The sequence below is a fragment of the Cololabis saira genome, chromosome 17, assembly GCF_033807715.1.
Source record: "Cololabis saira isolate AMF1-May2022 chromosome 17, fColSai1.1, whole genome shotgun sequence".
NCBI lineage: Eukaryota > Metazoa > Chordata > Actinopteri > Beloniformes > Belonidae > Cololabis > Cololabis saira.
Window position 1 is genome coordinate 10,574,285 of NC_084603.1, and position 15,296 is coordinate 10,589,580.

Consider the following 15,296-nt stretch of genomic DNA (forward strand, 5'->3'; position numbering starts at 1 on the left):
TCCCAAGAGTGCTTTAAGTTGTAGAGCAAGAAGACACATAAACTTAGAAATATATACAATAGCGTATTTCAGAATGTACTTTCTAACCTTTTCTGGGACACCAGCAGTGCCTTATGCCTTCATAATATTTTTATATGCTTCACAGCTCTGCAACCTGCTCTTCTTGACTTGAGTAAGTAACACATTACAGGTGCATTTTCTTGAGGAAGACGAGTCAAATAATTCATCAGTCTACCACTTTTACCTCATACAAAACATGACAGAGTGCAATCGTTGTCAAAAAGAAGAACTATAACCACCAATGGCTGATGTATAACACGACATGTCCGAACAACACCCACGTGGGATGGCCAACAAAAGTAAATTTTATTTAGATCAAACTTGAATGATCTCATTTAAAAAACGATGACAATATTAGTCAGTTGTAGAAGTGACAGGGCTCTAAAAGCACTACCAATCTCTGCGTGTGACCCACGTCAAGTGACTGGGCTGGATTTCAGTGAACGGGATTTGTTCCTGTGTGCTATGGAAGTGTGCTCCAGGGGAGCCGTGAATACAATTTAATCCAAAATCTGATTAACTTTGTATTTTTCTTCCCCAACCTTTAACCTCAGTAAAGTCTCTAGGTAAAGTGGTCCTTAATAGGTCATATACAGTAAAACTCCATATAAATATGAACTGCAACCATCTGTCAAGATGTGGTTTAGTTGATGACCCAAAAGCAGGAGAGCGGGAGGCAGGAGTTCCTAAAACTTGGTTTATTAAGCAAAACCAATCCAAAAACGCTGCAGAGCAGGATCAAAAGCAGAACAAAAAACAGGAATCCAAAAACTAGGCGAGGAGACATGGAGGGTGCAAACAGTACGGACCAACCGGGAGCAGGGGAAAGACAAGACTAGATACACACAGGGGATAACGAGACACAGGTGCGGACAATCAGGGCAGATGGGAAACAGGAGGGGCAGAACTGAAAACTCAAAACTGGGGGAAATGTCAAAACCCTGACACCATCGGACTTTTTAGATAATTAGAGTAGATGTCACAGGTTTGGGTTTTGATTAGTCCCTGTTTTATTTTGAAAGACTTAGATGCGTGTTTCTTTTCTAGTTTTGATCCTTGATTTCCTGCTCCTTGCAACGTTTTTGGTGTTATTAAAGAACATATTGTTTGTACTCCTACCACCCTTCACTCGCCTGCATTTGGGTCCTGCACTTCCTGATTATGACATTTCAGCCCAAGAGGCTCCTTGGTAAATTTCCATCAGAATAATGAGAATTTTATATTCGACATTTTTTAAGAACTGAACATAGCAATAAGTGTGTAAATACACAAAAAAGATAGCTTTTCTGTTATTTTTGTTCATTAAAATAAGTTTTTAACTTTAAAATATTTTATTGACGAGATATGGGAAGATAAGTACCGTTTGCTCAGCTGCGTTCATGTAGTTGGCGCAAATGGAAAAAAAATGAATTTCATCAGATTGCTGAGGCTGTGCTGATAAAAGGAATTAGGCACTATTGCACATTTTTATAGCCTCTACGTTTTAATCTAGTAATATAGTAATGAAAGATGCTCTTAGTTATGGAGATTAAAAGAATACAATGCAACAAAAGAGCAGAAATGATATACTTAATCTTTTCTTGTTTGTTATGTGCAAATAGTTTGCAGGTGAAATAATTGTCAGGTGTTTTCAGTCATCAAGGAAACATCCGGATATGAGTCAGTGTCCTTGTGTTATTTAAAGAAAAGTAATTTATCAAAGTGTGCTCGATACAGCACATATTTTTGGAGGTGTATTATAGCAAGAAAAAAGGTGATCAGATGAATAAAAGATAACAAATCCACAGAGTCAGAGAGAAATGATGTGCAAATGGATAAAATTCAAGATCACTGTTAGTCCCTCCAGGACTGATAAAACACTCCGAGAGGCAAAGTGTGTAATTGCGTCATAAAGTCATAAGGATCAGCTTCTAAGAAATCAAAAAGTGTCTTTGATATTAGCTGGAATTAAAGTTCAATATCCGAAGAACAGTGAGGAGCAATGGTGTTACAGCTGCTGCTGTAACACCATTGCTGGAGTTTCTTAGAGGGTTGTTAGAAAGAAAAATCAAATATTTAGATAACGTTTTTCCCCCTTCCAATATTGACAACAGATCTGCTGGTGGTCATTTGTTGTTCGTTGGTGTTGGTTGTGAAATGGTTCCCAACAGCTGCAGTGTTGCATTGACAGCAACCAAAGAAGAAGCACCTTCCGATTCATGCAGACGCCACTTTACATTGCTGTGTTGGTTTTGTTTCATTAAATACCACGTTTTACAGAAACATTTGGTCAAAAATACAGTATATAATTAAATTGGATTTGTGTGGTTCATTGTTAGATAATTAACTGTTTTAAAAGTATTAAAATAACACTGAAAAAGGTGAACACATATCCACACTTTTTCTAGTGTTGAATTTAACACTCTTAGTATTAATTTAACATCGGTGACTTTGCTATAGCCTGATTGATGTCCACAGCAGAAGCCAGTCCCAGCGGTCACATGATCATCTCTTGGTCCTGTCGTAGCATAAAAGCAATGACCACTGTACCAGTCTGCGATACATGCCAGTATATAGCAGCCTACACATGTGCACTTGGCTGGCATTCAGGGCCTATCAAGAACCAGGACAGAAAATCACACTTTCAAAATAAAACGGTAAATAAGGCAACAGAAAACATCAATACCAAAGCAAAAGAGCAGAGATAAATCAAGACTAAAACATGAAATAACCCTACTTTCCTCAGTTTCAGTAATCTGATTTCAGTCTTGTACCTTTAGGGTATCTTTGGATCCAGCAAACCTCTAAATCCTGTAATTATTTCTGAAGGACAAAGAGCTAGAATCAGGAGAGGCTCTTCCTTAAAACAAACTAATTTGGCTCAAATGCTTTTTAATTGGCTGATTTCCTGGAGGCTCGTCGATAGACAGAACTGCTGACTCAAGACTGAACACAAGCCCTGTTGCTGGTCAGAAATGCACATTTTCAACAAATCAGCATATCAATGCTACCTTTGTCATATTTTGTATAAATTACCCCAGCGCCTCAGCTCTTCCTTTACATTTTCATTCCAGCATGAGATGAATTTTACTTGGAATGACTAGACATCTCTCTTCAGTAAATGCGATGCTCATTACCTGCAATATTATGTAACATTATGGATTATTTATCTTTCAGTCACTCACCTTTGATTGTTATGCTTTCCCTGTGTATGCCGGAGTTAAAATATGTTTATGTGAAAAGTTAGAAAAACAAATGCACAGGAAAAAAGAAAAAAAGAGTCTTTATTCATCTATGTAACTTTATATATCTATTTATTTAGTGAGAGACTATTGTAACCATGGACACTGTGCCCACAATGCACCAGTTACCAGCGCAACACAACACTTTAACTTAGCACTCGTGGTTCAGACTAACAAGACAGTCCTGCAACCACACGACTTTCTGATTTAAAACGTCTGAAATTTCATAAAACCGCCCTCTTGCTTCATTAATGACCTGCTAAAACAGAACTCCCTCACAACCAAAAACACTTTTCTCTGAAGACGTGTTGGAAACATAATTAAGAAGTTATATCAGATCCACAAACTTACAGTTTTCAAGTGGCCCTGAAGCTCTTTCTCTTGTGGACTTGCATTGCCTGGAAAAACAAGGAAATTTCACCCTCTATGACGCTAATTCTACTTTTCCTGTTTTGGTGAGCAAGCTCGGTGTTGGGATTTTGTCTGACATGAGGGCTGAAGTTAAAGGGAAAGTTCGTTTTTTTACAACCTGGACCATATTCTACTTCCGGCGCCGGAGAGGATGGCAGCCGCGGTGATTTGGTGCGTGTTACTTTGTCTCTTTTTATTTAATAATGCAGCTTTCTGCTACGACTATTGTTTATACATTTCATTCTATTTTATTCTATCTCTTATATATTTGTTTTTATATTTGTATTGTGTTGCACCAATCCCCATAACATATTCCTCGTGTGAAAACTTGGCAATAAACCCCTTTCTGATTCTGATTCTGATTCTGATTATTTCTGGCATTTTTTATGGTTGTATACTCACCCAGAGGTGTTTGGTGTCATTTGGAGTCCTTCGGAAGATACAGTATATCTCAAAAGTGAGTACACCCTTTAGATTTTTGCAAATATTCTGTCATATCTTTTCAGGGGATAACATTATCCTACTGAAACTTTGATATAACTTAAAGTAGTCAGTGTGCTGCTTGAATAAGAGTATAGATTTATTGTCCATTGAAAATTACTCAGTACACAGCTGTTAATGTCTAAACAGCTGGCAACAAAAGTGAGTACACCCCATAGTGAACATGTCTAAATTGTGCCCAAAGTGTCAATATTTTGTGTAACCACCATTGCTATCTAGCACGGCTTTAACCCTCCTGGGCATGGAATTCACCAGAGCTGCACAGGTTGCTTCTGGAATCTTCTTCCACTCCTCCATGACGACATCACGGAGCACACGGATGTTGGACACCTTGCACTCCTCCACCTTCCTCTTGAGGATGCCCCACATGTGCTCAATTGGGTTTAGGTCTGGAGACATACTTGGCCAGTCCATCACCTTAACCTTCAGCTTCTTCAGCAAGGCCGTTGTCATCTTGGAGGTGTGTTTAGGGTCATTATCAGGTTGGGGAAACTGCCCTACGGCCCAGTTCCCGAAGAGAGGGGATCATGCTCTGCTGCAGGATGTCACAGTATATATTGGAATTCATGTGTCCCTCAATGAAATGCAGCTCCCCAGTGCCGGCAGCACTCATGCAGCCCCAGACCATGATGCTGCCACCACCATGCTTGACTGTAGGCAAAACACATTTGTCTTGGTACTCCTCACCAGGGTGCCGCCACACACGCCGGACCCACGACCCAAACAGGTTTATTTTGGTCTCATCAGACCACAGGACATGGTTCCAGTAACTCATGTTCTTGGATTCATTGTCTTCAGCAAACTATTTGCGGGTTTTCTTATGCATCGGTTTCAGAAGAGGCTTCTGTCTGGGGCGACGGCCATACAAACCGATTTGATGCAGTGTGCGGCGTATGGTCTGGGCACTGACAGGCTGACATCCCACTTCTGCAACCTCTGCAGCAATGCTGGAAGCACTCGCACGTCTATTTTTGGAAACCAACCTCTGGATATGACGCTGAGCACGTGGACTCAACTTCTTTGGTCGACCCTGGCGAGGCCTGTTCCGAGTGGAACCCGTCCTGGAAAACCGCTGTATGATCTTAGCTGTGCTGCAAGTCATTTTCATGGTGTTGGCAATCTTCTTATAGCCAAGGCCATCTTTGTGAAGCGCAATAATCCTTTTTTTCAGCTGCTCAGAGAGTTCCTTGCCATGAGGTGCCATGTTGTCCAGCATTCAGAGAGAATTGTGCCCAAAACACCAAATTTAACAGCCTTGCTTATCATTTACACCTGAATCCTTGTAACACTAACGAGTCGCATGACACCAGGGCGGGAAAACAACATCATTGGGCACAATTAGGACATGTTCACTATGGGGTGTACTCACTTTTGTTGCCAGCTGTTTAAACATTAACAGCTCTGTACTGAGTAATTTTCAAAGGACAATAAATCTATACTGTTATTCAAGCAGCACACTGACTACTTTAAGTTATATCAAAGTTTCATTAAGATAGTGTTATCCCCTGAAAAGATATGACAGAATATTTGCAAAAATCTAAAGGGTGTACTCACTTTTGAGATATACTGTATTAGGAGTTTTTTGCGAGCCGCTTCTCCATATAACGGTAGTGAACGGGGGCACCGCGGGACACAGACGATGCAGCGTCTAAATAACACATTATTGCCGCAAAACTCTTCATTTCTTTTATGAATCACTAGATCTACTTCCAGGACCTGTTGTCTTCATCTGGGGTTGTCTGTGTAACAAATAAATCACTTTGTAAACAAGACCTCTGAACTCATGACGTCATCTGTGTGCGCGCATCGCAGACGCAGCTCCGTGTACAGCTGGAGTTCGCTACTGTTAGTTTACTGATAGTTATTTGAAACATGTCTGAATATTTGTCAAATTCTGAGGTTGTGGACGACGACTTTGAATATAATGGACGTCCTTACCGTTTTGAGCCAGAGTATACGGCTGAAGAGCTCACTGAACGGAGGACAGAGTGCGCGCACAGAGATGACGTCATGAGTTCAGAGGTCTTGTTTACAAACTGATTTATTTGTTACACAGACAACCCCGGATGAAGACAACAGGTCCTGGAAGCAGATCTAGTGATTCATAAAAGAAATGAAGAGTTTCGCGGCAATCATGTGTTATTTAGACGCTGCATCGTCTGTGTCCCGCGAGTGCCCTATGCGCTACCGTTATATGGAGAAGCGGCTCGCACAAAACTCCTAATATCTTCCGAAGGACTCCAAATGACACCAAACACCTCTGGGTGAGTATACAACCATAAAAAATGCCAGAAATAAGGTCCAGGTTGTAAAAAACCGAACTTTCCCTTTAATTTAACAAAAAAAAAAAACATGTCTCTCAAGAATGAGTCAATGAAAGTAAAAGATCGGCGCAGTGAGAGTTGGATTTCTTGTTTTTATTCATTATTGGTTGACCACAAGCATCTGGCTCCAGCACTTTGAATTTCTCATTTATTCATTCCTCACACAGTTTGTAATCTCTTTAATTCTGTTATTATATGTGTTGAACTAAACCTTTAAAAGAAAGATTAAAGAGTCATCAGACTTTTGAAATGAGAAAATGTATTTTCAAAGTTCATGCAGTGTTGTGTAAAATTAAGCGCAAGGTGTCTTAAGGTGCAAACCAATATTCAGTGACCTTTTAGTTCTGTTTTGGACTTGACAGGCTCATGGGGAAAATACCACGGCCCGTACACGGATAATAATAATAATTTGCTTCACCTGTTCTTCTGTTTGGGACAGCAGCTTTTGAAAAGGACCACTTTTGTCGAAACAGTTTGTTGAGCACAATGGAAAAATAAATCACTAAGGAAAAGTGTCCAATAACTGCAAAGACTTGTATGAAGCTTAATTTTAGAGAAGACATCTTGAAATGTCATAACAGAAAGTGCAGAGGTACTGAAATGACTAAAACCTCATTTCTGTCTTCATAATAGTTGGTGGGTGGTAAACTCAGATTTGAGGCTCCTCCAGGTCGCTGAGCAAGGCGACCGGGTTCGCTGAGTAGCGACTGCCCCATTTAAGTAAAAAAGGGAAGCCAGCTTCTGCCTCCACCACCACTGGGGTTTCTTTGTTTGCACATTCTGACAAAACTTTGTCCCCCTGATGCACTGATTAATCAATGACTCATTTCATCCTCAGCTCCGAGTTCACAGCAACCACTGTGCCCACTGTTGCACCTTTTGCATTGTGATTTTTTTCTTGTCTTGCTGCTTTTATCCCTTTCTGACTGCCTCCCATGGTGGAACTGTGGGGTAACAGCAGCAGAATAAAATGTTGTGACACACTGCAGCACAGTGAGCTGGTACAGGGTTAGACCAGACTGGCTGTGTGGACAGAATTTAAAGATTAAACGGAGATCGGGGAAGGAAGTGAAGGTTGGCTGGGTCAACCTGTCACCGAGCATTGCAAGTTCTGTCCTCGGAGCTCAAATCAGAGGTTACAGAGGTTCATGAAAATACAATATTAAAGCAACACCTTATCAAACATGTACAGTTTTTGATTTGTGAAAGAAAAAAAGTTAAATACACACGTGTCTTTGCGCTACCATGCAGTTTGAAGGGTGTGTGGGCCCCATCATATCTATATGTTTTATTTGGAGCAAACTGTTTAAAATTATTTCAGTGCTTATACTATTTATTTGATTGTCGGGCTTCACAGACTGCAATTCAGTCTCTGGCACAATGCAGAGAGATTTTTGTGAACTCACAAAGTCATTAGATATGATTAAAGGAGCATTCAACCTTCAGAAGGAACTTTGTTTAGTTGTCACCCAAATATCATTTATTAATATATAAATAAGTAACGTTGTCTTGCAACACATTTGAAAGACTCTTGGGGCAAGTAATACTGTCAGAAAAGACTATATTCATTATGCAGAATGAGCTGCCCCTTTTCTAACCTCTATTTCTACCCATTGTCACTGTAATGCTTGTACTTTTGTCAGGTCATCTGCATTATAAAACACTTATTCCCGTATAATTCCAGCACAAAGCATGCCTGCCTGACCCTGCATGTTTGCTTCTTCCTTTTTGCCCCCCACGTCAGGAACCAGGGATTTAGATGAGCAAGCATGACTTGTTTGTCATTGCAGCAACTTATTCACTAATGAAAGACAGTAGACCAATTAAAGGATTAATTTATTCTTTCCAAGTCATTATTTCTTTATTCTCCATTAGAGGAACTTTTCAGATGTTGGATATCAGTTGTCCCCTCGATAGTTAATTGGATTCCTTTGTAATGATGGGCGACTTTATTGTTTTTTTTTTCTATTTTGGTGAATCATTACTGTATGTATATTCTTATATTCTTTTTAACCATCATATTTATAATATGATCATTACAGTGATGATATATTAAGTATTCATAAATGGGTGTGGTGTTATTACAGAATGATAGAGGAAAAATCAATTCACCAAATGTATCCATGTAGCAAGAAAATAATATACTGTATTAATGAGAGTAAACAGAGTTAACTGACATGACATGTGATATGATTTCAACTATTAACCCTTTACAGGCTAGATATCCAGTGAATTTTTACCTGTATGATAATGATTCAGAAAGTTTAGCTCACATCATTAGTTCTTTTCCCCATTCATTATAAACGATAACCCCTGTCTCTGCAAGGCTTCATTTAGGCTTTTAGGGTCCACCTGAAAGAACGCCTACAGTGAACAATAATCGCACAGCGACAGCTGTCTGGCCACAGCTGCCGTCATTCCAGTGGCATGCTTTGGAAAAATGTGTCTCATTAGAATGAGAAATGCCAAAGCTACCTTGTAGCTCAACAAATCCTAATGCCCGAATGGCTTTCTCATTAAAACCCTGGACACTCCGGGTCAAAATCCCTTTGCTGCGGATTGCTATTTGGCCATGCGACACACATCATGACAAAAATGTCAAGTAAAGCATAGCTGTTCCATTTTCACCACATACACACTGAATATACACATATATACATGTGTAATGTTTGTCAGCTTGGGTGTCCCACAAAATGTAACAATAACTGACAAAGTGGCTCCTGTTTTTCTCGTTTTAAAAGAAGACAATAGTTACAGTGGTAAATAGTGACCCTTGATTTTATCAGATCCTTAAGGAGTTTGTAATAACTATCAAATGGGCTCATGAGAAAAAGACCAGTGAGCTTCAGAAAGACTCATAAACCATCTGAATCTTGAGAGGTCAAGAAGACCGGAGAATAACTTGGTGAACTGCGTGGGTCCAAATGATAGGTCAAGGAACTACCTGAGAGAGAAAACAAAAAATCAAAACACCTTTCCTTTATTCACATATATACTCAGCGCAGCTCTTTTCGCCACAGGCTTTTCGTTATGACACCTGGGTCCTCTTCTAGGTCGACTAAAAGTTACAGGCTGTCCAACAGAGCAACCTGGATCAAACGGTAGCAGCGAGTCACATCACTTGCATGGTTTTGAGTTGGGGTTATACATATGTGAGGTGATCACAGTGCAAGTGTGAATTCACTCGTTGGATGCAACTGGACTCTAAATGTCATAGCTTCTCTTTGCTCTTGTGTGCAGCGTCCACATTTTTAAAGGAGCATTAGGCTCCTTTTAAGAAATGAGACTCTATAGCGCCACCCTTCGCCACGACGGCCGTCGGGGGTACTGCAGCCAACAGCGAAGCCGGCACGGGAGAACGGGGAGAACGTGCATGCAGCGTCATTTGACGTCACATCTGCAGGACAGCGCTGGAAATTCCGGTCACAATTGCAGCACATTTTGCAGCACACAGACTGTTCAAGGCGACGGAGAGATACGCTAGAGGGCTCATTCTTTTTGGTTTGGAACGCTTCATCTGACATTATTACTTGAAAACTTAAAACGTAAACACATTTTTTTTCATAAATGCTGCCTCAATCCTGCCTCATGCTCCTTTAATCAAAGTGTCCACAATTATGTGAACTGACTAAACCAGTGTATAGCAGATGCTGCAGCAGCACTGATAAGCTTTATACATGTTATACTGCATACATGACGCTCAGCAGCATCACAGACTTCCTAGTGCTGCATCTAAAGAAAAAAAAAAAAAAAAAACGTGTTATTTGTTAAAAGCGGTCATTTTAAATCTTATATCAGTTACCCTCCAGACAAGAGAATCAATACTTGATGGGCATTAATTTTCTGTGATGGTTTGTTCGCCACGCTCTCCAACATGCCTTCCATGAAAAGCACATTTGTTACCCGACTCCGTTGCCATTCAAGACTGGCGAAGGTCGAGCTGTGAATTTACTGCAACCGTTTTTCTTGCTTGCCTGGTGCAGCCACTTTGTCAGTGTTTATGTGGTGAGTGTGACAGTGCAGCCTTTCCATTTTATTAACATTTGGGAGTAGAAAAAAAGAAAAGAAGAAAGGATAAACATGGCTATCTAAACAAATGCAGCATTTAGGATTGGGTTGTGATGAAGTGATGTGCACCAGGGTGTTGGGGTCCAGGCTGAAAGGGTTTGGTGGATGACATGAGGAGTAGTTACAGCTTAGACGGTATTGCTCATCTTGTCATCATAAAAGAACAGTGTCTTGGGTTAATCCAGTGTTCATATTAAACATACCCACAGTTAAACATGTTTGTATAACTCAGCATACATAATTTCCAAATACTTTTTCATGACAAAATGAGAGTAAATGCATTCACATATCCACATTGTTAGACTAAAACACTTTTGGAGTGACCTGAAATCAGCTCATTATCACTTCTTCAAACCTCTCTTGACCCAGACATTTTAGCAAATTATAGATCAATTTCCAACCTCCCATTTATATCTAGCATTCTGGAAAAGGTAGTTGCAAGCCAGTTAGTTAACTGTGCCTGCACAGAAAGGATCTATTTAAAGTTTTCCAGTCAGGTTTCAGAATAGATCATAGCACAAGAACAGCGGAGTCACTAACGATCTTCTTATGACGTCAGACAATTGATTGGTGTCCAGACTGGTTCTGCTTGACCTCAGTGCTGCTTTTGACACCATAGATCACAGCGTTAGACTGCGCAGGTTAGAGCAGTCTTTCCCAACTCTGTTCCTGCGTGTTTAAGATGTTGCAATGCTCTAGCACACCTGGCTCAGATTAATGGGCAAGCTTGTGTGGACCTTGATGACAAGCTATGGGGGATTTAATCAGGTGTGTTACAGCAGGGAAACATTTAAAACAGGCAGGACAATTTGCCCACTGTCCACCATTACTTTGGAACCAGCTACCAATTTGGGTTAAGGAGGCTGAAACCACATCCACCTTTAAAAGCAAAGTTAAAACCTTTCTGTTTAGTAAATCCTTATACAGGATTTTCTCAGAAAATTAGAATATTGTGATAAAGTCATTTATTTTCTGTAATGCAAAAATGTCATACATTCTGGATTCATTACAAATCAACTGAAATATTGCAAGCCTTTTATTATTTTAATATTGCTGATCATGGCTTGCAGCTTAAGAAAACTCAAATAGCCTATCTCAAAAAATTAGAATATTCTGGGAATCTTAATCTTAAACTGTAAGCCATAATTAGCGATATTAATAATAATGAAAGGCTTGCAATATTTAAGTTGATTTGTAATGAATCCAGAATGTATGACATTTTTGTTTTTCTAATTGCATTACAGAAAATAAAGAACGTTATCACAATATTCTAATTTTCTGAGACAGTCCTGTATATAATTGTTCCAAACTTTAAGTGCATTAGGGCTGATAGTCATAGCTGCAGCTACAGGACAACACTAAAACAGTTCGTCTTAACCATAGTTTGTTGTAGATATGCTGCTATAGACCTACACTGCAGGGGGACAACATGATCCACTGAACTGTGTCCCTCACCCTTCTCCTCTCGTTTTCTTTCCACTTCTTCTCTTTCCTTTCTTAAACGCTATCCACAGTTATTAATTATCATAAGCTTAATTTCGCTCCATTGTTCTTGTAGTTTGTTGTGCTGGTCTGCCCCCTCTTTTCTCTTCTGTACATGTTTGCAGGCCAGAGATTCCAGAGTGTGTTTGTATAGTACTACGCTCTGTAGTACAGCAACTAACCATGCATCAGTAATATATACATACAACTCTTAGTTCATCAATAATATATTTTGTTTAATGCAATATTGACGATACATTTTTGCCTCTCCTCTCTTGGTTCTTCGTCCTCTCTGTCCCGTCTCCCTCCTCTTTTCTTCCCTCTACCGGGCTGCTTAAGGTTTCTTTTTTCTTAAAGGAGAGTTTTTTATTCCTTGCCATTGTTTCTTTAATATTTGGTCGGGGTCATGTTCTGGGTCTCTGGATAGCGCCTAGAGACAATTTGTATTGTTATAGATAAAATTGAATTGAACTGAATTTAATTTAATTGGATTTGCTGTGCGACTGTGTTGTATCACCAGGTCATACTTATGGTAACCCGCCATTATTTCTGATTTCAAGTCTTCTAATTGCATACTTAGGCAGACTGCGTTATGCGTGCAAGATTTTGAAATGAGCATGAAGTTCAGCGTGAAAAAGAGTTTTGCAGGGTGTGAAAGACGCTCAGGATTTAAATCTTAACAAAAGCTCCTTTGTCTTCATGCAGTCAAACTGCACCCAGGTCACATGATCTGAGGACGGCGTGTCGTTGCAGGTCAGTCTCATGGCAAAATTGTCTGTCACAAAGTCCTACAGTATCTATCTATCTGTTCTTCGGTCTTTCCTGCTCAATTTTTAACTTAATTTTAAGTCTGAGCTTTCTTTTGAATGCCTCTTCTACATTATCAGATAAAACATGACTTGTTGCGTAAAATACAACAACGTGAACCAATTGATTGAGTTTTACGACAGCGGGGGTTTCCCATTTCTGAAAGAATAGAAAAATGGTGATTCCCGTCTTTATCCCTCTCCCTTTGTCCCAGTCATTCAATAGAAGAAAATCTGGAAGTTTGCCTTTGGCAAGCAGTCGCACACTAACATGACACTCATCATTTCTATAGTAATATTGTGTCAATGGTTGTTTGTTTAAACAAAGGAATTGATGTGTTTTTTCTTTACTTTTAAAAACAGAATGTGAACGCAGACTCTTCTTTGTTAAAGATGTCAATGGTTGGAAAGTTGCTTTCATTTTATTTAGATATTTAGCACAGAGGAAGCGCAAAAATACGCGATTACAAGTGAACCCTGGAGATCAGTGTTTATGACTCCAAAGTGTTTCATATAACATGTCATGAGTCTAGGGCTGGGGATCGATTCAAATATCAAGAATCGATTTGATTCCGATTCTTAAGATTCAGAATCGATTATCACGTTTTGATTCGATCCGATTCGATTCGATCCGATATTGATTCGATCCGATATTGATTTGGGTTAGTGTTAATAAAACTGTTTTTTCAGCTGTTGCATGAATTATATGACTGTCTAGTTATGCAACATATTAATACTAGTATTATATTGAGATTCAACAGCAAGTATTGGCAGCTAATGATGCTGTAAGGACCAATCACCTCCCAGAATGCTGATAAAACTGCAAACAGAAACATTGTGTGGGTCAGAATTATCAAACAGATCCAGGGCAGCAAACAGAGGACGAAAGAAATCGCTTTTATTTTTTCCCCATTTATGAGAATTTGGTTTTTAACATTTATGCAAATGTAACCCCAAGACAGTATATAAAGCAAAGAAATATAGACAATTTATGCAATTATAACTGAAAACTTTAATGTTTTCATACCTTTAAACATATGCAAAAAACATGGCACCAGTTATTCTCGTGTCCAACAAAATATTCCTTTTTTGGGCATAAACAAAAAAGTACCAAAAGTTGTAATGTAATGATGAAAAAAAAAAAAAACATTTTTTTTTTTTAAATCGATCTTTAGACATATGAATCGATTTTTAGGAATTAATATGAGAATTGATTTAAAATCGGAGAATCGATCTTTTCAACACAGGCCTACATGAGTCCTGTGTGCAGTGGAGCCCAGTGGAGCCCGGTGAGGCTGGGACTCACGTTCGTCTGCAGATTTAGGTGAATCTATCGCCTCCCAACTCTGACAGTACAGATAACTAGCAGATAGAGCAAAAGGCCAAACGCTGGCAGACAGCAAAGAAGGACCTATGGAAGTGCAGTTGAAAGAAAGGAGAGAAAAGCCCGTAGGACCGTGATTCTGACTCCGGGGATTCGGACCAATCAGTATACATCTGACTCAGCGGGACGAACACTTCGGCTACAGCACAGCTAACATTTGTAACAGCCTGCACAGTCAGTTTGTGTATGTTGTAATGTACAGGATGGTTATATAGTTGTGAATAATCAATAACTCATGTAAATGATTTATAATTCTTTCATGCCCCTAATGTGAGTTGCAGGTATTTTAAAAGGATTCAGTTCCTTCGAGTTTGGAGCTTGTGACTCCGGATTGGTCCCGGGGATCGGGCTGATTGACCCGGATCTGTGGGACTTCGCTAAAACAGAAACGTATGGATTAAACACAGAGGACACATTTTACAAGCAAACTTCTAACAAATATTTATTATACTTCAACATATTGTATAGTTTATCTTAAAACAAATAGAGTTAGTCAAATTCAAGATGACCATTTAGATCTACTGATGTTACTCAGCAGAAAATGTTTTCATTAAATTGGAAAAAAAAGAAAAGTCAGAACAATGTCTTCTTCCGTGTCTTCTCTCTTCTTCAGCGGTTCATGAATAAATAAGCCATTAAATGAAGAGTGATAACGGCTTTTACAGAAAACCAACAGAAAAACTGCAGTTGTGAAATGTAATATAATTTAAATAATTGCTTCAACTCTAGTTTTGCATTAAGAGTGTTATATTTCTTACGGCACTGCATTTATCTGAAAGCTTTAGTGACTGTTTATTCAACAAATTAAAGGAAATACATTATCCCTTTTTCAAAGGATGACAAAATTTTCTACTATATTACTGACATACCGATGACATCATTTGTTCACAATACCACATGAATACAACAGAAAAAATGTATTTTTCAATGTTTTTACTCACTCTTTTTTCACAGCAACCAGACTTGGGGTCAGATTGAGTTTGTGTGGGGGGTGGGGGGGTCTTGGTCCCTCTGCTATTCGGCATATAAAACATTCACT